The 19,708-nt window shown below is 45.5% G+C and overlaps 19 non-coding genes across 19 annotated transcripts; 14 read left to right on the top strand and 5 right to left on the bottom strand.

Annotated features, from left to right (window-relative positions):
- Positions 1-552: 552 nt before the first annotated feature.
- On the top strand, positions 553-625 carry TRNAA-CGC (transfer RNA alanine (anticodon CGC)). The gene has a single exon. It is a non-coding gene; the product is annotated as a tRNA-Ala (tRNA).
- A 2,028-nt stretch (positions 626-2,653) lies between these two features.
- TRNAA-CGC (transfer RNA alanine (anticodon CGC)) lies at positions 2,654-2,726 on the top strand. The gene has a single exon. It is a non-coding gene; the product is annotated as a tRNA-Ala (tRNA).
- Positions 2,727-4,768: 2,042 nt separating this feature from the next.
- TRNAA-CGC (transfer RNA alanine (anticodon CGC)) lies at positions 4,769-4,841 on the top strand. The gene has a single exon. It is a non-coding gene; the product is annotated as a tRNA-Ala (tRNA).
- Positions 4,842-6,869: 2,028 nt separating this feature from the next.
- Positions 6,870-6,942, top strand: TRNAA-CGC (transfer RNA alanine (anticodon CGC)). The gene has a single exon. It is a non-coding gene; the product is annotated as a tRNA-Ala (tRNA).
- Positions 6,943-7,559: 617 nt separating this feature from the next.
- On the bottom strand, positions 7,560-7,633 carry TRNAN-GUU (transfer RNA asparagine (anticodon GUU)). Its single transcript has one exon. It is a non-coding gene; the product is annotated as a tRNA-Asn (tRNA).
- Positions 7,634-8,970: 1,337 nt separating this feature from the next.
- Positions 8,971-9,043, top strand: TRNAA-CGC (transfer RNA alanine (anticodon CGC)). Its single transcript has one exon. It is a non-coding gene; the product is annotated as a tRNA-Ala (tRNA).
- A 617-nt stretch (positions 9,044-9,660) lies between these two features.
- Positions 9,661-9,734, bottom strand: TRNAN-GUU (transfer RNA asparagine (anticodon GUU)). The gene has a single exon. It is a non-coding gene; the product is annotated as a tRNA-Asn (tRNA).
- Positions 9,735-10,410: 676 nt separating this feature from the next.
- Positions 10,411-10,483, top strand: TRNAA-UGC (transfer RNA alanine (anticodon UGC)). Its single transcript has one exon. It is a non-coding gene; the product is annotated as a tRNA-Ala (tRNA).
- Positions 10,484-11,071: 588 nt separating this feature from the next.
- On the top strand, positions 11,072-11,144 carry TRNAA-CGC (transfer RNA alanine (anticodon CGC)). The gene has a single exon. It is a non-coding gene; the product is annotated as a tRNA-Ala (tRNA).
- A 617-nt stretch (positions 11,145-11,761) lies between these two features.
- On the bottom strand, positions 11,762-11,835 carry TRNAN-GUU (transfer RNA asparagine (anticodon GUU)). The gene has a single exon. It is a non-coding gene; the product is annotated as a tRNA-Asn (tRNA).
- A 1,337-nt stretch (positions 11,836-13,172) lies between these two features.
- Positions 13,173-13,245, top strand: TRNAA-CGC (transfer RNA alanine (anticodon CGC)). The gene has a single exon. It is a non-coding gene; the product is annotated as a tRNA-Ala (tRNA).
- A 617-nt stretch (positions 13,246-13,862) lies between these two features.
- On the bottom strand, positions 13,863-13,936 carry TRNAN-GUU (transfer RNA asparagine (anticodon GUU)). The gene has a single exon. It is a non-coding gene; the product is annotated as a tRNA-Asn (tRNA).
- A 676-nt stretch (positions 13,937-14,612) lies between these two features.
- On the top strand, positions 14,613-14,685 carry TRNAA-UGC (transfer RNA alanine (anticodon UGC)). The gene has a single exon. It is a non-coding gene; the product is annotated as a tRNA-Ala (tRNA).
- Positions 14,686-15,286: 601 nt separating this feature from the next.
- TRNAA-CGC (transfer RNA alanine (anticodon CGC)) lies at positions 15,287-15,359 on the top strand. Its single transcript has one exon. It is a non-coding gene; the product is annotated as a tRNA-Ala (tRNA).
- A 617-nt stretch (positions 15,360-15,976) lies between these two features.
- Positions 15,977-16,050, bottom strand: TRNAN-GUU (transfer RNA asparagine (anticodon GUU)). The gene has a single exon. It is a non-coding gene; the product is annotated as a tRNA-Asn (tRNA).
- Positions 16,051-16,726: 676 nt separating this feature from the next.
- TRNAA-UGC (transfer RNA alanine (anticodon UGC)) lies at positions 16,727-16,799 on the top strand. The gene has a single exon. It is a non-coding gene; the product is annotated as a tRNA-Ala (tRNA).
- Positions 16,800-17,387: 588 nt separating this feature from the next.
- Positions 17,388-17,460, top strand: TRNAA-CGC (transfer RNA alanine (anticodon CGC)). The gene has a single exon. It is a non-coding gene; the product is annotated as a tRNA-Ala (tRNA).
- A 1,367-nt stretch (positions 17,461-18,827) lies between these two features.
- TRNAA-UGC (transfer RNA alanine (anticodon UGC)) lies at positions 18,828-18,900 on the top strand. The gene has a single exon. It is a non-coding gene; the product is annotated as a tRNA-Ala (tRNA).
- Positions 18,901-19,488: 588 nt separating this feature from the next.
- Positions 19,489-19,561, top strand: TRNAA-CGC (transfer RNA alanine (anticodon CGC)). The gene has a single exon. It is a non-coding gene; the product is annotated as a tRNA-Ala (tRNA).
- The last annotated feature ends 147 nt before the right edge of the window (positions 19,562-19,708 follow it).

Raw genomic sequence — 19,708 nt, 5'->3', positions numbered from 1 at the left:
TTACCTCATGCTCAAAACTCCAACAGCTAAAACTAGGAGGCTTTCGATCAAGGACAAAACAAGCCTTCGATAGCTCAGCTGGTAGAGCCGAAGACTGTAGAAGAAAGTTAGCAATCCTTAGGTCGCTGGTTCAATTCCGGCTCGAAGGAGTTTTGCGCATTCTATCGGAAGGTTCATCCGGCTGGGAAACACAGCCCAGCTATGCTCGTTCCGTCCACCTACAAACAGCTCTTCTAGAAAGGTCTCCTCCGTTGTACCTGAGGAGTGAGGAGATCAAAACGTAAGCACAAATCAACAGAGAGTTTTTTGTCTTCTCCGTAGATATGTAAAGGCTTTGCTTGGAAGAGGCGTGCATGTATTTGGAAGCCACCCTTCACCTTGTAAAGTCCTCCGATGATCTTCTACTATGGCAACATGGAACTCACACTTAAAAAAAAAAAAAGCTATTCTTACAGAAAAAAAATACCATATAACAATGCAGCTTCTCACCTGACATGATAAGAAAATCCCTATGAAGTGTGGCAAGAAACTAAAGGCACAACTGTCACGCCAGGGGAATTAGCTCAAGTGGTAGAGCGCTCGCTTCGCATGTGAGAGGCAGCGGGATCGATGCCCGCATTCTCCAAGAGTTATTTTTCACATGGTAGCAGTGATTGCCTTTTCACCTCATGCTCAAAACTCCAACAGCTAAAACTAGGAGGCTTTCAACCAAGGCCAAGACAAGCCTTCAATAGCTCAGCTGGTAGAGCCAAAGACTGTAGATGTAAATGAGCAAATCCTTGGGTTGCTGGTTCAATTCCAGCTCGAAGGATGTTTGCGCGTTCTATCGGAGGGCTCATCCTGCTAGTAAACACAGCCCAGCTATGCTCCCTCTGTCCACCTACAAACAGCTCTTCTAGAAGGGTCTCCTCCGTTGTACCTGAGGAGTTCAAAACGTAAGCACAAAGCAACAGAGAGTTTTTTGTTGGGAGAGCAGCTCAGCCGAAAGCTAACGTGGAACCTTTTACACCCCTAGAATGCTACTCGAGCCAAAGAGACCATCGCCCCTGAATAAACACAGCCCAGCTAAGCTGCTTCCGTCCACATACAAAGAGCTCTTTTCCAAAAGTCTCCTCCATTCTAACTCGGCAGTTCAAAACGTAGGCAGCGAGCAACAGAGTTATTTGTCGGGAGATCAATTGAAAGACGACGTGGAACCTTCTTCACTCGTACATAGGCTGCTACTTAAGCAAAAAAGACCATCGTCCCTGGGTGGGCTTGAACCACCATCCTTTCGGTTAACAGCCTAACGCGCTAACCAATTGCGCCACAGAGACGCAAACAGATCTTTCTACAGGAACTCTCAGCCAGGCAGGCCAGGCACAGGTTTCTCAGATCAACTTTTTAACATAATATGACAAAAAGAAATCAGCAAAAACAAAGAGACAATTGCTGATGCTCAGGAGGACTCGAGGCGCCGACAATAAGCTCCTGCTGATGGATTCCATCACAAAGACCAAATACATTTTAGCCACTTTTGAAAAGTCAGTCGATAAATAGACCTTCTCAACGAACAGACCACCGGCAGCAGAGTGGCGCAGCGGAAGCGTGCTGGGCCCATAACCCAGAGGTCGATGGATCGAAACCATCCTCTGCTAATTGATTCTTTTTATACAGGTCATCATTATATTTCTTCGATAAGACTGTTATTGTGCTACATTGCAACTTTCGTCTCCAAACTATTAAGGGGTTTTTTATTGCTTACCCCTCGGTTCTTCGTAGATATGTAAAGGGTTTGCTTGGAAGAGGTGTGCATGTATTTGTAAGCCACCCTTCACCTTTTAAACTCCTCCGATGATCTTCTACTATGGTAAAATGGAACTCACACTGTAAAAAAAAAAGCAAGCTATTCTTACATAAAAATTGCCATATAGCATTGCAGCTTCTCACCTGACATGATGAGAAAATCACCGTGAAGTGTGGCAAGAAACTAAAGGCAGACCTGTCATGCCAGGGGGATTAGCTCAAGTGGTAGAGCGCTCGGTTTGCATGCGAGAGGCAGCGGGATCGATGCCCGCATTCTCCAAGAGTTATTTTTCACATGGTAGCAGTGATTGTCTTTTTACCTCATGCTCAAAACTCCAACAGCTAAAACTAGGAGGCTTTCGATCAAGGACAAAACAAGCCTTCGATAGCTCAGCTGGTAGAGCCGAAGACTGTAGAAGAAAGTTAGCAATCCTTAGGTCGCTGGTTCAATTCCGGCTCGAAGGAGTTTTGCGCATTCTATCGGAAGGTTCATCCGGCTGGGAAACACAGCCCAGCTATGCTCGTTCCGTCCACCTACAAACAGCTCTTCTAGAAAGGTCTCCTCCGTTGTACCTGAGGAGTGAGGAGATCAAAACGTAAGCACAAATCAACAGAGAGTTTTTTGTCTTCTCCGTAGATATGTAAAGGCTTTGCTTGGAAGAGGCGTGCATGTATTTGGAAGCCACCCTTCACCTTGTAAAGTCCTCCGATGATCTTCTACTATGGCAACATGGAACTCACACTTAAAAAAAAAAAAAGCTATTCTTACAGAAAAAAAATACCATATAACAATGCAGCTTCTCACCTGACATGATAAGAAAATCCCTATGAAGTGTGGCAAGAAACTAAAGGCACAACTGTCACGCCAGGGGAATTAGCTCAAGTGGTAGAGCGCTCGCTTCGCATGTGAGAGGCAGCGGGATCGATGCCCGCATTCTCCAAGAGTTATTTTTCACATGGTAGCAGTGATTGCCTTTTCACCTCATGCTCAAAACTCCAACAGCTAAAACTAGGAGGCTTTCAACCAAGGCCAAGACAAGCCTTCAATAGCTCAGCTGGTAGAGCCAAAGACTGTAGATGTAAATGAGCAAATCCTTGGGTTGCTGGTTCAATTCCAGCTCGAAGGATGTTTGCGCGTTCTATCGGAGGGCTCATCCTGCTAGTAAACACAGCCCAGCTATGCTCCCTCTGTCCACCTACAAACAGCTCTTCTAGAAGGGTCTCCTCCGTTGTACCTGAGGAGTTCAAAACGTAAGCACAAAGCAACAGAGAGTTTTTTGTTGGGAGAGCAGCTCAGCCGAAAGCTAACGTGGAACCTTTTACACCCCTAGAATGCTACTCGAGCCAAAGAGACCATCGCCCCTGAATAAACACAGTCCAGCTAAGCTGCTTCCGTCCACATACAAAGAGCTCTTTTCCAAAAGTCTCCTCCATTCTAACTCGGGAGTTCAAAACGTAGGCAGCGAGCAACAGAGTTATTTGTCGGGAGAGCAATTGAAAGACGACGTGGAACCTTCTTCACTCGTACATAGGCTGCTACTTAAGCAAAAAAGACCATCGTCCCTGGGTGGGCTTGAACCACCATCCTTTCGGTTAACAGCCGAACACGCTAACCAATTGCGCCACAGAGACGCAAACAGATCTTTCTACAGGAACTCTCAGCCAGGCAGGCCAGGCACAGGTTTCTCAGATCAACTTTTTAACATAATATGACAAAAAGAAATCAGCAAAAACAAAGAGACAATTGCTGATGCTCAGGAGGACTCGAGGCGCCGACAATAAGCTCCTGCTGATGGATTCCATCACAAAGACCAAATACATTTTAGCCACTTTTGAAAAGTCAGTCGATAAATAGACCTTCTCAACTAACAGACCACCGGCAGCAGAGTGGCGCAGCGGAAGCGTGCTGGGCCCATAACCCAGAGGTCGATGGATCGAAACCATCCTCTGCTAATTGATTCTTTTTATACAGGTCATCATTATATTTCTTCGATAAGACTGATATTGTGCTACATTGCAACTTTCGTCTCCAAACTATTAAGGGGTTTTTTATTGCTTACCCCTCGGTTCTTCGTAGATATGTAAAGGGTTTGCTTGGAAGAGGTGTGCATGTATTTGTAAGCCACCCTTCACCTTTTAAACTCCTCCGATGATCTTCTACTATGGTAAAATGGAACTCACACTGTAAAAAAAAAAGCAAGCTATTCTTACATAAAAATTGCCATATAGCATTGCAGCTTCTCACCTGACATGATGAGAAAATCACCGTGAAGTGTGGCAAGAAACTAAAGGCAGACCTGTCATGCCAGGGGGATTAGCTCAAGTGGTAGAGCGCTCGGTTTGCATGCGAGAGGCAGCGGGATCGATGCCCGCATTCTCCAAGAGTTATTTTTCACATGGTAGCAGTGATTGTCTTTTTACCTCATGCTCAAAACTCCAACAGCTAAAACTAGGAGGCTTTCGATCAAGGACAAAACAAGCCTTCGATAGCTCAGCTGGTAGAGCCGAAGACTGTAGAAGAAAGTTAGCAATCCTTAGGTCGCTGGTTCAATTCCGGCTCGAAGGAGTTTTGCGCATTCTATCGGAAGGTTCATCCGGCTGGGAAACACAGCCCAGCTATGCTCGTTCCGTCCACCTACAAACAGCTCTTCTAGAAAGGTCTCCTCCGTTGTACCTGAGGAGTGAGGAGATCAAAACGTAAGCACAAATCAACAGAGAGTTTTTTGTCTTCTCCGTAGATATGTAAAGGCTTTGCTTGGAAGAGGCGTGCATGTATTTGGAAGCCACCCTTCACCTTGTAAAGTCCTCCGATGATCTTCTACTATGGCAACATGGAACTCACACTTAAAAAAAAAAAAAAAAAAAAAAAAAAAGCTATTCTTACAGAAAAAAAATACCATATAACAATGCAGCTTCTCACCTGACATGATAAGAAAATCCCTATGAAGTGTGGCAAGAAACTAAAGGCACAACTGTCACGCCAGGGGAATTAGCTCAAGTGGTAGAGCGCTCGCTTCGCATGTGAGAGGCAGCGGGATCGATGCCCGCATTCTCCAAGAGTTATTTTTCACATGGTAGCAGTGATTGCCTTTTCACCTCATGCTCAAAACTCCAACAGCTAAAACTAGGAGGCTTTCAACCAAGGCCAAGACAAGCCTTCAATAGCTCAGCTGGTAGAGCCAAAGACTGTAGATGTAAATGAGCAAATCCTTGGGTTGCTGGTTCAATTCCAGCTCGAAGGATGTTTGCGCGTTCTATCGGAGGGCTCATCCTGCTAGTAAACACAGCCCAGCTATGCTCCCTCTGTCCACCTACAAACAGCTCTTCTAGAAGGGTCTCCTCCGTTGTACCTGAGGAGTTCAAAACGTAAGCACAAAGCAACAGAGAGTTTTTTGTTGGGAGAGCAGCTCAGCCGAAAGCTAACGTGGAACCTTTTACACCCCTAGAATGCTACTCGAGCCAAAGAGACCATCGCCCCTGAATAAACACAGTCCAGCTAAGCTGCTTCCGTCCACATACAAAGAGCTCTTTTCCAAAAGTCTCCTCCATTCTAACTCGGGAGTTCAAAACGTAGGCAGCGAGCAACAGAGTTATTTGTCGGGAGAGCAATTGAAAGACGACGTGGAACCTTCTTCACTCGTACATAGGCTGCTACTTAAGCAAAAAAGACCATCGTCCCTGGGTGGGCTTGAACCACCATCCTTTCGGTTAACAGCCGAACGCGCAAACCAATTGCGCCACAGAGACGCAAACAGATCTTTCTACAGGAACTCTCAGCCAGGCAGGCCAGGCACAGGTTTCTCAGATCAACTTTTTAACATAATATGACAAAAAGAAATCAGCAAAAACAAAGAGACAATTGCTGATGCTCAGGAGGACTCGAGGCGCCGACAATAAGCTCCTGCTGATGGATTCCATCACAAAGACCAAATACATTTTAGCCACTTTTGAAAAGTCAGTCGATAAATAGACCTTCTCAACGAACAGACCACCGGCAGCAGAGTGGCGCAGCGGAAGCGTGCTGGGCCCATAACCCAGAGGTCGATGGATCGAAACCATCATCTGCTAATTGATTCTTTTTATACAGGTCATCATTATATTTCTTCGATAAGACTGATATTGTGCTACATTGCAACTTTCGTCTCCAAACTATTAAGGGGTTTTTTATTGCTTACCCCTCGGTTCTTCGTAGATATGTAAAGGGTTTGCTTGGAAGAGGTGTGCATGTATTTGTAAGCCACCCTTCACCTTTTAAACTCCTCCGATGATCTTCTACTATGGTAAAATGGAACTCACACTGTAAAAAAAAAAGCAAGCTATTCTTACATAAAAATTGCCATATAGCATTGCAGCTTCTCACCTGACATGATGAGAAAATCACCGTGAAGTGTGGCAAGAAACTAAAGGCAGACCTGTCATGCCAGGGGGATTAGCTCAAGTGGTAGAGCGCTCGGTTTGCATGCGAGAGGCAGCGTGATCGATGCCCGCATTCTCCAAGAGTTATTTTTCACATGGTAGCAGTGATTGTCTTTTTACCTCATGCTCAAAACTCCAACAGCTAAAACTAGGAGGCTTTCGATCAAGGACAAAACAAGCCTTCGATAGCTCAGCTGGTAGAGCCGAAGACTGTAGAAGAAAGTTAGCAATCCTTAGGTCGCTGGTTCAATTCCGGCTCGAAGGAGTTTTGCGCATTCTATCGGAAGGTTCATCCGGCTGGGAAACACAGCCCAGCTATGCTCGTTCCGTCCACCTACAAACAGCTCTTCTAGAAAGGTCTCCTCCGTTGTACCTGAGGAGTGAGGAGATCAAAACGTAAGCACAAATCAACAGAGAGTTTTTTGTCTTCTCCGTAGATATGTAAAGGCTTTGCTTGGAAGAGGCGTGCATGTATTTGGAAGCCACCCTTCACCTTGTAAAGTCCTCCGATGATCTTCTACTATGGCAACATGGAACTCACACTTAAAAAAAAAAAAAGCTATTCTTACAGAAAAAAAATACCATATAACAATGCAGCTTCTCACCTGACATGATAAGAAAATCCCTATGAAGTGTGGCAAGAAACTAAAGGCACAACTGTCACGCCAGGGGAATTAGCTCAAGTGGTAGAGCGCTCGCTTCGCATGTGAGAGGCAGCGGGATCGATGCCCGCATTCTCCAAGAGTTATTTTTCACATGGTAGCAGTGATTGCCTTTTCACCTCATGCTCAAAACTCCAACAGCTAAAACTAGGAGGCTTTCAACCAAGGCCAAGACAAGCCTTCAATAGCTCAGCTGGTAGAGCCAAAGACTGTAGATGTAAATGAGCAAATCCTTGGGTTGCTGGGTCAATTCCAGCTCGAAGGATGTTTGCGCGTTCTATCGGAGGGCTCATCCTGCTAGTAAACACAGCCCAGCTATGCTCCCTCTGTCCACCTACAAACAGCTCTTCTAGAAGGGTCTCCTCCGTTGTACCTGAGGAGCTCAAAACGTAAGCACAAAGCAACAGAGAGTTTTTTGTTGGGAGAGCAGCTCAGCCGAAAGCTAACGTGGAACCTTTTACACCACTAGAATGCTACTCGAGCCAAAGAGACCATCGCCCCTGAATAAACACAGCCCAGCTAAGCTGCTTCCGTCCACATACAAAGAGCTCTTTTCCAAAAGTCTCCTCCATTCTAACTCGGGAGTTCAAAACGTAGGCAGCGAGCAACAGAGTTATTTGTCGGGAGAGCAATTGAAAGACGACGTGGAACCTTCTTCACTCGTACATAGGCTGCTACTTAAGCAAAAAAGACCATCGTCCCTGGGTGGGCTTGAACCACCATCCTTTCGGTTAACAGCCGAACGCGCTAACCAATTGCGCCACAGAGACGCAAACAGATCTTTCTACAGGAACTCTCAGCCAGGCAGGCCAGGCACAGGTTTCTCAGATCAACTTTTTAACATAATATGACAAAAAGAAATCAGCAAAAACAAAGAGACAATTGCTGATGCTCAGGAGGACTCGAGGCGCCGACAATAAGCTCCTGCTGATGGATTCCATCACAAAGACCAAATACATTTTAGCCACTTTTGAAAAGTCAGTCGATAAATAGACCTTCTCAACGAACAGACCACCGGCAGCAGAGTGGCGCAGCGGAAGCGTGCTCGGCCCATAACCCAGAGGTCGATGGATCGAAACCATCCTCTGCTAATTGATTCTTTTTATACAGGTCATCATTATATTTCTTCGATAAGACTGATATTGTGCTACATTGCAACTTTCGTCTCCAAACTATTAAGGGGTTTTTTATTGCTTACCCCTCGGTTCTTCGTAGATATGTAAAGGGTTTGCTTGGAAGAGGTGTGCATGTATTTGTAAGCCACCCTTCACCTTTTAAACTCCTCCGATGATCTTCTACTATGGTAAAATGGAACTCACACTGTAAAAAAAAAAGCAAGCTATTCTTACATAAAAATTGCCATATAGCATTGCAGCTTCTCACCTGACATGATGAGAAAATCACCGTGAAGTGTGGCAAGAAACTAAAGGCAGACCTGTCATGCCAGGGGGATTAGCTCAAGTGGTAGAACGCTCGGTTTGCATGCGAGAGGCAGCGGGATCGATGCCCGCATTCTCCAAGAGTTATTTTTCACATGGTAGCAGTGATTGTCTTTTTACCTCATGCTCAAAACTCCAACAGCTAAAACTAGGAGGCTTTCGATCAAGGACAAAACAAGCCTTCGATAGCTCAGCTGGTAGAGCCGAAGACTGTAGAAGAAAGTTAGCAATCCTTAGGTCGCTGGTTCAATTCCGGCTCGAAGGAGTTTTGCGCATTCTATCGGAAGGTTCATCCGGCTGGGAAACACAGCCCAGCTATGCTCGTTCCGTCCACCTACAAACAGCTCTTCTAGAAAGGTCTCCTCCGTTGTACCTGAGGAGTGAGGAGATCAAAACGTAAGCACAAATCAACAGAGAGTTTTTTGTCTTCTCCGTAGATATGTAAAGGCTTTGCTTGGAAGAGGCGTGCATGTATTTGGAAGCCACCCTTCACCTTGTAAAGTCCTCCGATGATCTTCTACTATGGCAACATGGAAATCACACTTAAAAAAAAAAAAAGCTATTCTTACAGAAAAAAAATACCATATAACAATGCAGCTTCTCACCTGACATGATAAGAAAATCCCTATGAAGTGTGGCAAGAAACTAAAGGCACAACTGTCACGCCAGGGGAATTAGCTCAAGTGGTAGAGCGCTCGCTTCGCATGTGAGAGGCAGCGGGATCGATGCCCGCATTCTCCAAGAGTTATTTTTCACATGGTAGCAGTGATTGCCTTTTCACCTCATGCTCAAAACTCCAACAGCTAAAACTAGGAGGCTTTCAACCAAGGCCAAGACAAGCCTTCAATAGCTCAGCTGGTAGAGCCAAAGACTGTAGATGTAAATGAGCAAATCCTTGGGTTGCTGGGTCAATTCCAGCTCGAAGGATGTTTGCGCGTTCTATCGGAGGGCTCATCCTGCTAGTAAACACAGCCCAGCTATGCTCCCTCTGTCCACCTACAAACAGCTCTTCTAGAAGGGTCTCCTCCGTTGTACCTGAGGAGCTCAAAACGTAAGCACAAAGCAACAGAGAGTTTTTTGTTGGGAGAGCAGCTCAGCCGAAAGCTAACGTGGAACCTTTTACACCCCTAGAATGCTACTCGAGCCAAAGAGACCATCGCCCCTGAATAAACACAGCCCAGCTAAGCTGCTTCCGTCCACATACAAAGAGCTCTTTTCCAAAAGTCTCCTCCATTCTAACTCGGGAGTTCAAAACGTAGGCAGCGAGCAACAGAGTTATTTGTCGGGAGAGCAATTGAAAGACGACGTGGAACCTTCTTCACTCGTACATAGGCTGCTACTTAAGCAAAAAAGACCATCGTCCCTGGGTGGGCTTGAACCACCATCCTTTCGGTTAACAGCCGAACGCGCTAACCAATTGCGCCACAGAGACGCAAACAGATCTTTCTACAGGAACTCTCAGCCAGGCAGGCCAGGCACAGGTTTCTCAGATCAACTTTTTAACATAATATGACAAAAAGAAATCAGCAAAAACAAAGAGACAATTGCTGATGCTCAGGAGGACTCGAGGCGCCGACAATAAGCTCCTGCTGATGGATTCCATCACAAAGACCAAATACATTTTAGCCACTTTTGAAAAGTCAGTCGATAAATAGACCTTCTCAACGAACAGACCACCGGCAGCAGAGTGGCGCAGCGGAAGCGTGCTCGGCCCATAACCCAGAGGTCGATGGATCGAAACCATCCTCTGCTAATTGATTCTTTTTATACAGGTCATCATTATATTTCTTCGATAAGACTGATATTGTGCTACATTGCAACTTTCGTCTCCAAACTATTAAGGGGTTTTTTATTGCTTACCCCTCGGTTCTTCGTAGATATGTAAAGGGTTTGCTTGGAAGAGGTGTGCATGTATTTGTAAGCCACCCTTCACCTTTTAAACTCCTCCGATGATCTTCTACTATGGTAAAATGGAACTCACACTGTAAAAAAAAAAGCAAGCTATTCTTACATAAAAATTGCCATATAGCATTGCAGCTTCTCACCTGACATGATGAGAAAATCACCGTGAAGTGTGGCAAGAAACTAAAGGCAGACCTGTCATGCCAGGGGGATTAGCTCAAGTGGTAGAGCGCTCGCTTTGCATGCGAGAGGCAGCGGGATCGATGCCCGCATTCTCCAAGAGTTATTTTTCACATGGTAGCAGTGATTGTCTTTTTACCTCATGCTCAAAACTCCAACAGCTAAAACTAGGAGGCTTTCGATCAAGGACAAAACAAGCCTTCGATAGCTCAGCTGGTAGAGCCGAAGACTGTAGAAGAAAGTTAGCAATCCTTAGGTCGCTGGTTCAATTCCGGCTCGAAGGAGTTTTGCGCATTCTATCGGAAGGTTCATCCGGCTGGGAAACACAGCCCAGCTATGCTCGTTCCGTCCACCTACAAACAGCTCTTCTAGAAAGGTCTCCTCCGTTGTACCTGAGGAGTGAGGAGATCAAAACGTAAGCACAAATCAACAGAGAGTTTTTTGTCTTCTCCGTAGATATGTAAAGGCTTTGCTTGGAAGAGGCGTGCATGTATTTGGAAGCCACCCTTCACCTTGTAAAGTCCTCCGATGATCTTCTACTATGGCAACATGGAACTCACACTTAAAAAAAAAAAAAGCTATTCTTACAGAAAAAAAATACCATATAACAATGCAGCTTCTCACCTGACATGATAAGAAAATCCCTATGAAGTGTGGCAAGAAACTAAAGGCACAACTGTCACGCCAGGGGAATTAGCTCAAGTGGTAGAGCGCTCGCTTCGCATGTGAGAGGCAGCGGGATCGATGCCCGCATTCTCCAAGAGTTATTTTTCACATGGTAGCAGTGATTGCCTTTTCACCTCATGCTCAAAACTCCAACAGCTAAAACTAGGAGGCTTTCAACCAAGGCCAAGACAAGCCTTCAATAGCTCAGCTGGTAGAGCCAAAGACTGTAGATGTAAATGAGCAAATCCTTGGGTTGCTGGGTCAATTCCAGCTCGAAGGATGTTTGCGCGTTCTATCGGAGGGCTCATCCTGCTAGTAAACACAGCCCAGCTATGCTCCCTCTGTCCACCTACAAACAGCTCTTCTAGAAGGGTCTCCTCCGTTGTACCTGAGGAGCTCAAAACGTAAGCACAAAGCAACAGAGAGTTTTTTGTTGGGAGAGCAGCTCAGCCGAAAGCTAACGTGGAACCTTTTACACCACTAGAATGCTACTCGAGCCAAAGAGACCATCGCCCCTGAATAAACACAGCCCAGCTAAGCTGCTTCCGTCCACATACAAAGAGCTCTTTTCCAAAAGTCTCCTCCATTCTAACTCGGGAGTTCAAAACGTAGGCAGCGAGCAACAGAGTTATTTGTCGGGAGAGCAATTGAAAGACGACGTGGAACCTTCTTCACTCGTACATAGGCTGCTACTTAAGCAAAAAAGACCATCGTCCCTGGGTGGGCTTGAACCACCATCCTTTCGGTTAACAGCCGAACGCGCTAACCAATTGCGCCACAGAGACGCAAACAGATCTTTCTACAGGAACTCTCAGCCAGGCAGGCCAGGCACAGGTTTCTCAGATCAACTTTTTAACATAATATGACAAAAAGAAATCAGCAAAAACAAAGAGACAATTGCTGATGCTCAGGAGGACTCGAGGCGCCGACAATAAGCTCCTGCTGATGGATTCCATCACAAAGACCAAATACATTTTAGCCACTTTTGAAAAGTCAGTCGATAAATAGACCTTCTCAACGAACAGACCACCGGCAGCAGAGTGGCGCAGCGGAAGCGTGCTCGGCCCATAACCCAGAGGTCGATGGATCGAAACCATCCTCTGCTAATTGATTCTTTTTATACAGGTCATCATTATATTTCTTCGATAAGACTGATATTGTGCTACATTGCAACTTTCGTCTCCAAACTATTAAGGGGTTTTTTATTGCTTACCCCTCGGTTCTTCGTAGATATGTAAAGGGTTTGCTTGGAAGAGGTGTGCATGTATTTGTAAGCCACCCTTCACCTTTTAAACTCCTCCGATGATCTTCTACTATGGTAAAATGGAACTCACACTGTAAAAAAAAAAGCAAGCTATTCTTACATAAAAATTGCCATATAGCATTGCAGCTTCTCACCTGACATGATGAGAAAATCACCGTGAAGTGTGGCAAGAAACTAAAGGCAGACCTGTCATGCCAGGGGGATTAGCTCAAGTGGTAGAACGCTCGGTTTGCATGCGAGAGGCAGCGGGATCGATGCCCGCATTCTCCAAGAGTTATTTTTCACATGGTAGCAGTGATTGTCTTTTTACCTCATGCTCAAAACTCCAACAGCTAAAACTAGGAGGCTTTCGATCAAGGACAAAACAAGCCTTCGATAGCTCAGCTGGTAGAGCCGAAGACTGTAGAAGAAAGTTAGCAATCCTTAGGTCGCTGGTTCAATTCCGGCTCGAAGGAGTTTTGCGCATTCTATCGGAAGGTTCATCCGGCTGGGAAACACAGCCCAGCTATGCTCGTTCCGTCCACCTACAAACAGCTCTTCTAGAAAGGTCTCCTCCGTTGTACCTGAGGAGTGAGGAGATCAAAACGTAAGCACAAATCAACAGAGAGTTTTTTGTCTTCTCCGTAGATATGTAAAGGCTTTGCTTGGAAGAGGCGTGCATGTATTTGGAAGCCACCCTTCACCTTGTAAAGTCCTCCGATGATCTTCTACTATGGCAACATGGAAATCACACTTAAAAAAAAAAAAAGCTATTCTTACAGAAAAAAAATACCATATAACAATGCAGCTTCTCACCTGACATGATAAGAAAATCCCTATGAAGTGTGGCAAGAAACTAAAGGCACAACTGTCACGCCAGGGGAATTAGCTCAAGTGGTAGAGCGCTCGCTTCGCATGTGAGAGGCAGCGGGATCGATGCCCGCATTCTCCAAGAGTTATTTTTCACATGGTAGCAGTGATTGCCTTTTCACCTCATGCTCAAAACTCCAACAGCTAAAACTAGGAGGCTTTCAACCAAGGCCAAGACAAGCCTTCAATAGCTCAGCTGGTAGAGCCAAAGACTGTAGATGTAAATGAGCAAATCCTTGGGTTGCTGGGTCAATTCCAGCTCGAAGGATGTTTGCGCGTTCTATCGGAGGGCTCATCCTGCTAGTAAACACAGCCCAGCTATGCTCCCTCTGTCCACCTACAAACAGCTCTTCTAGAAGGGTCTCCTCCGTTGTACCTGAGGAGCTCAAAACGTAAGCACAAAGCAACAGAGAGTTTTTTGTTGGGAGAGCAGCTCAGCCGAAAGCTAACGTGGAACCTTTTACACCCCTAGAATGCTACTCGAGCCAAAGAGACCATCGCCCCTGAATAAACACAGCCCAGCTAAGCTGCTTCCGTCCACATACAAAGAGCTCTTTTCCAAAAGTCTCCTCCATTCTAACTCGGGAGTTCAAAACGTAGGCAGCGAGCAACAGAGTTATTTGTCGGGAGAGCAATTGAAAGACGACGTGGAACCTTCTTCACTCGTACATAGGCTGCTACTTAAGCAAAAAAGACCATCGTCCCTGGGTGGGCTTGAACCACCATCCTTTCGGTTAACAGCCGAACGCGCTAACCAATTGCGCCACAGAGACGCAAACAGATCTTTCTACAGGAACTCTCAGCCAGGCAGGCCAGGCACAGGTTTCTCAGATCAACTTTTTAACATAATATGACAAAAAGAAATCAGCAAAAACAAAGAGACAATTGCTGATGCTCAGGAGGACTCGAGGCGCCGACAATAAGCTCCTGCTGATGGATTCCATCACAAAGACCAAATACATTTTAGCCACTTTTGAAAAGTCAGTCGATAAATAGACCTTCTCAACGAACAGACCACCGGCAGCAGAGTGGCGCAGCGGAAGCGTGCTCGGCCCATAACCCAGAGGTCGATGGATCGAAACCATCCTCTGCTAATTGATTCTTTTTATACAGGTCATCATTATATTTCTTCGATAAGACTGATATTGTGCTACATTGCAACTTTCGTCTCCAAACTATTAAGGGGTTTTTTATTGCTTACCCCTCGGTTCTTCGTAGATATGTAAAGGGTTTGCTTGGAAGAGGTGTGCATGTATTTGTAAGCCACCCTTCACCTTTTAAACTCCTCCGATGATCTTCTACTATGGTAAAATGGAACTCACACTGTAAAAAAAAAAGCAAGCTATTCTTACATAAAAATTGCCATATAGCATTGCAGCTTCTCACCTGACATGATGAGAAAATCACCGTGAAGTGTGGCAAGAAACTAAAGGCAGACCTGTCATGCCAGGGGGATTAGCTCAAGTGGTAGAGCGCTCGCTTTGCATGCGAGAGGCAGCGGGATCGATGCCCGCATTCTCCAAGAGTTATTTTTCACATGGTAGCAGTGATTGTCTTTTTACCTCATGCTCAAAACTCCAACAGCTAAAACTAGGAGGCTTTCGATCAAGGACAAAACAAGCCTTCGATAGCTCAGCTGGTAGAGCCGAAGACTGTAGAAGAAAGTTAGCAATCCTTAGGTCGCTGGTTCAATTCCGGCTCGAAGGAGTTTTGCGCATTCTATCGGAAGGTTCATCCGGCTGGGAAACACAGCCCAGCTATGCTCGTTCCGTCCACCTACAAACAGCTCTTCTAGAAAGGTCTCCTCCGTTGTACCTGAGGAGTGAGGAGATCAAAACGTAAGCACAAATCAACAGAGAGTTTTTTGTCTTCTCCGTAGATATGTAAAGGCTTTGCTTGGAAGAGGCGTGCATGTATTTGGAAGCCACCCTTCACCTTGTAAAGTCCTCCGATGATCTTCTACTATGGCAACATGGAACTCACACTTAAAAAAAAAAAAAAAAAAAAAAAAAAGCTATTCTTACAGAAAAAAAATACCATATAACAATGCAGCTTCTCACCTGACATGATAAGAAAATCCCTATGAAGTGTGGCAAGAAACTAAAGGCACAACTGTCACGCCAGGGGAATTAGCTCAAGTGGTAGAGCGCTCGCTTCGCATGTGAGAGGCAGCGGGATCGATGCCCGCATTCTCCAAGAGTTATTTTTCACATGGTAGCAGTGATTGCCTTTTCACCTCATGCTCAAAACTCCAACAGCTAAAACTAGGAGGCTTTCAACCAAGGCCAAGACAAGCCTTCAATAGCTCAGCTGGTAGAGCCAAAGACTGTAGATGTAAATGAGCAAATCCTTGGGTTGCTGGTTCAATTCCAGCTCGAAGGATGTTTGCGCGTTCTATCGGAGGGCTCATCCTGCTAGTAAACACAGCCCAGCTATGCTCCCTCTGTCCACCTACAAACAGCTCTTCTAGAAGGGTTTCCTCCGTTGTACCTGAGGAGTTCAAAACGTAAGCACAAAGCAACAGAGAGTTTTTTGTTGGGAGAGCAGCTCAGCCGAAAGCTAACGTGGAACCTTTTACACCCCTAGAATGCTACTCGAGCCAAAGAGACCATCGCCCCTGAATAAACACAGCCCAGCTAAGCTGCTTCCGTCCACATACAAAGAGCTCTTTTCCAAAAGTCTCCTCCATTCTAACTCGGGAGTTCAAAACGTAGGCAGCGAGCAACAGAGTTATTTGTCGGGAGAGCAATTGAAAGACGACGTGGAACCTTCTTCACTCGTACATAGGCTGCTACTTAAGCAAAAAAGACCATCGTCCCTGGGTGGGCTTGAACCACCATCCTTTCGGTTAACAGCCGAACGCGCTAACCAATTGCGCCACAGAGACGCAAACAGATCTTTCTACAGGAACTCTCAGCCAGGCAGGCCAGGCACAGGTTTCTCAGATCAACTTTTTAACATAATATGACAAAAAGAAATCAGCAAAAACAAAGAGACAATTGCTGATGCTCAGGAGGACTCGAGGCGCCGACAATAAGCTCCTGCTGATGGATTCCATCACAAAGACCAAATACATTTTAGCCACTTTTGAAAAGTCAGTCGATAAATAGACCTTCTCAACGAACAGACCACCGGCAGCAGAGTGGCGCAGCGGAAGCGTGCTCGGCCCATAACCCAGAGGTCGATGGATCGAAACCATCCTCTGCTAATTGATTCTTTTTATACAGGTCATCATTATATTTCTTCGATAAGACTGATATTGTGCTACATTGCAACTTTCGTCTCCAAACTATTAAGGGGTTTTTTATTGCTTACCCCTCGGTTCTTCGTAGATATGTAAAGGGTTTGCTTGGAAGAGGTGTGCATGTATTTGTAAGCCACCCTTCACCTTTTAAACTCCTCCGATGATCTTCTACTATGGTAAAATGGAACTCACACTGTAAAAAAAAAAGCAAGCTATTCTTACATAAAAATTGCCATATAGCATTGCAGCTTCTCACCTGACATGATGAGAAAATCACCGTGAAGTGTGGCAAGAAACTAAAGGCAGACCTGTCATGCCAGGGGGATTAGCTCAAGTGGTAGAGCGCTCGCTTTGCATGCGAGAGGCAGCGGGATCGATGCCCGCATTCTCCAAGAGTTATTTTTCACATGGTAGCAGTGATTGTCTTTTTACCTCATGCTCAAAACTCCAACAGCTAAAACTAGGAGGCTTTCGATCAAGGACAAAACAAGCCTTCGATAGCTCAGCTGGTAGAGCCGAAGACTGTAGAAGAAAGTTAGCAATCCTTAGGTCGCTGGTTCAATTCCGGCTCGAAGGAGTTTTGCGCATTCTATCGGAAGGTTCATCCGGCTGGGAAACACAGCCCAGCTATGCTCGTTCCGTCCACCTACAAACAGCTCTTCTAGAAAGGTCTCCTCCGTTGTACCTGAGGAGTGAGGAGATCAAAACGTAAGCACAAATCAACAGAGAGTTTTTTGTCTTCTCCGTAGATATGTAAAGGCTTTGCTTGGAAGAGGCGTGCATGCATTTGGAAGCCACCCTTCACCTTGTAAAGTCCTCCGATGATCTTCTACTATGGCAACATGGAACTCACACTTAAAAAAAAAAAAAGCTATTCTTACAGAAAAAAAATACCATATAACAATGCAGCTTCTCACCTGACATGATAAGAAAATCCCTATGAAGTGTGGCAAGAAACTAAAGGCACAACTGTCACGCCAGGGGAATTAGCTCAAGTGGTAGAGCGCTCGCTTCGCATGTGAGAGGCAGCGGGATCGATGCCCGCATTCTCCAAGAGTTATTTTTCACATGGTAGCAGTGATTGCCTTTTCACCTCATGCTCAAAACTCCAACAGCTAAAACTAGGAGGCTTTCAACCAAGGCCAAGACAAGCCTTCAATAGCTCAGCTGGTAGAGCCAAAGACTGTAGATGTAAATGAGCAAATCCTTGGGTTGCTGGTTCAATTCCAGCTCGAAGGATGTTTGCGCGTTCTATCGGAGGGCTCATCCTGCTAGTAAACACAGCCCAGCTATGCTCCCTCTGTCCACCTACAAACAGCTCTTCTAGAAGGGTCTCCTCCGTTGTACCTGAGGAGTTCAAAACGTAAGCACAAAGCAACAGAGAGTTTTTTGTTGGGAGAGCAGCTCAGCCGAAAGCTAACGTGGAACCTTTTACACCCCTAGAATGCTACTCGAGCCAAAGAGACCATCGCCCCTGAATAAACACAGTCCAGCTAAGCTGCTTCCGTCCACATACAAAGAGCTCTTTTCCAAAAGTCTCCTCCATTCTAACTCGGGAGTTCAAAACGTAGGCAGCGAGCAACAGAGTTATTTGTCGGGAGAGCAATTGAAAGACGACGTGGAACCTTCTTCACTCGTACATAGGCTGCTACTTAAGCAAAAAAGACCATCGTCCCTGGGTGGGCTTGAACCACCATCCTTTCGGTTAACAGCCGAACACGCTAACCAATTGCGCCACAGAGACGCAAACAGATCTTTCTACAGGAACTCTCAGCCAGGCAGGCCAGGCACAGGTTTCTCAGATCAACTTTTTAACATAATATGACAAAAAGAAATCAGCAAAAACAAAGAGACAATTGCTGATGCTCAGGAGGACTCGAGGCGCCGACAATAAGCTCCTGCTGATGGATTCCATCACAAAGACCAAATACATTTTAGCCACTTTTGAAAAGTCAGTCGATAAATAGACCTTCTCAACTAACAGACCACCGGCAGCAGAGTGGCGCAGCGGAAGCGTGCTGGGCCCATAACCCAGAGGTCGATGGATCGAAACCATCCTCTGCTAATTGATTCTTTTTATACAGGTCATCATTATATTTCTTCGATAAGACTGATATTGTGCTACATTGCAACTTTCGTCTCCAAACTATTAAGGGGTTTTTTATTGCTTACCCCTCGGTTCTTCGTAGATATGTAAAGGGTTTGCTTGGAAGAGGTGTGCATGTATTTGTAAGCCACCCTTCACCTTTTAAACTCCTCCGATGATCTTCTACTATGGTAAAATGGAACTCACACTGTAAAAAAAAAAGCAAGCTATTCTTACATAAAAATTGCCATATAGCATTGCAGCTTCTCACCTGACATGATGAGAAAATCACCGTGAAGTGTGGCAAGAAACTAAAGGCAGACCTGTCATGCCAGGGGGATTAGCTCAAGTGGTAGAGCGCTCGCTTTGCATGCGAGAGGCAGCGGGATCGATGCCCGCATTCTCCAAGAGTTATTTTTCACATGGTAGCAGTGATTGTCTTTTTACCTCATGCTCAAAACTCCAACAGCTAAAACTAGGAGGCTTTCGATCAAGGACAAAACAAGCCTTCGATAGCTCAGCTGGTAGAGCCGAAGACTGTAGAAGAAAGTTAGCAATCCTTAGGTCGCTGGTTCAATTCCGGCTCGAAGGAGTTTTGCGCATTCTATCGGAAGGTTCATCCGGCTGGGAAACACAGCCCAGCTATGCTCGTTCCGTCCACCTACAAACAGCTCTTCTAGAAAGGTCTCCTCCGTTGTACCTGAGGAGTGAGGAGATCAAAACGTAAGCACAAATCAACAGAGAGTTTTTTGTCTTCTCCGTAGATATGTAAAGGCTTTGCTTGGAAGAGGCGTGCATGTATTTGGAAGCCACCCTTCACCTTGTAAAGTCCTCCGATGATCTTCTACTATGGCAACATGGAACTCACACTTAAAAAAAAAAAAAGCTATTCTTACAGAAAAAAAATACCATATAACAATGCAGCTTCTCACCTGACATGATAAGAAAATCCCTATGAAGTGTGGCAAGAAACTAAAGGCACAACTGTCACGCCAGGGGAATTAGCTCAAGTGGTAGAGCGCTCGCTTCGCATGTGAGAGGCAGCGGGATCGATGCCCGCATTCTCCAAGAGTTATTTTTCACATGGTAGCAGTGATTGCCTTTTCACCTCATGCTCAAAACTCCAACAGCTAAAACTAGGAGGCTTTCAACCAAGGCCAAGACAAGCCTTCAATAGCTCAGCTGGTAGAGCCAAAGACTGTAGATGTAAATGAG

The sequence above is a fragment of the Anomaloglossus baeobatrachus genome, chromosome 3 (assembly GCF_048569485.1).
Source record: "Anomaloglossus baeobatrachus isolate aAnoBae1 chromosome 3, aAnoBae1.hap1, whole genome shotgun sequence".
Lineage (NCBI taxonomy): Eukaryota > Metazoa > Chordata > Amphibia > Anura > Aromobatidae > Anomaloglossus > Anomaloglossus baeobatrachus.
The sequence above is the reverse complement of the archived record's forward strand: the minus strand, read 5'-3'. Positions and strand labels throughout refer to the sequence as shown.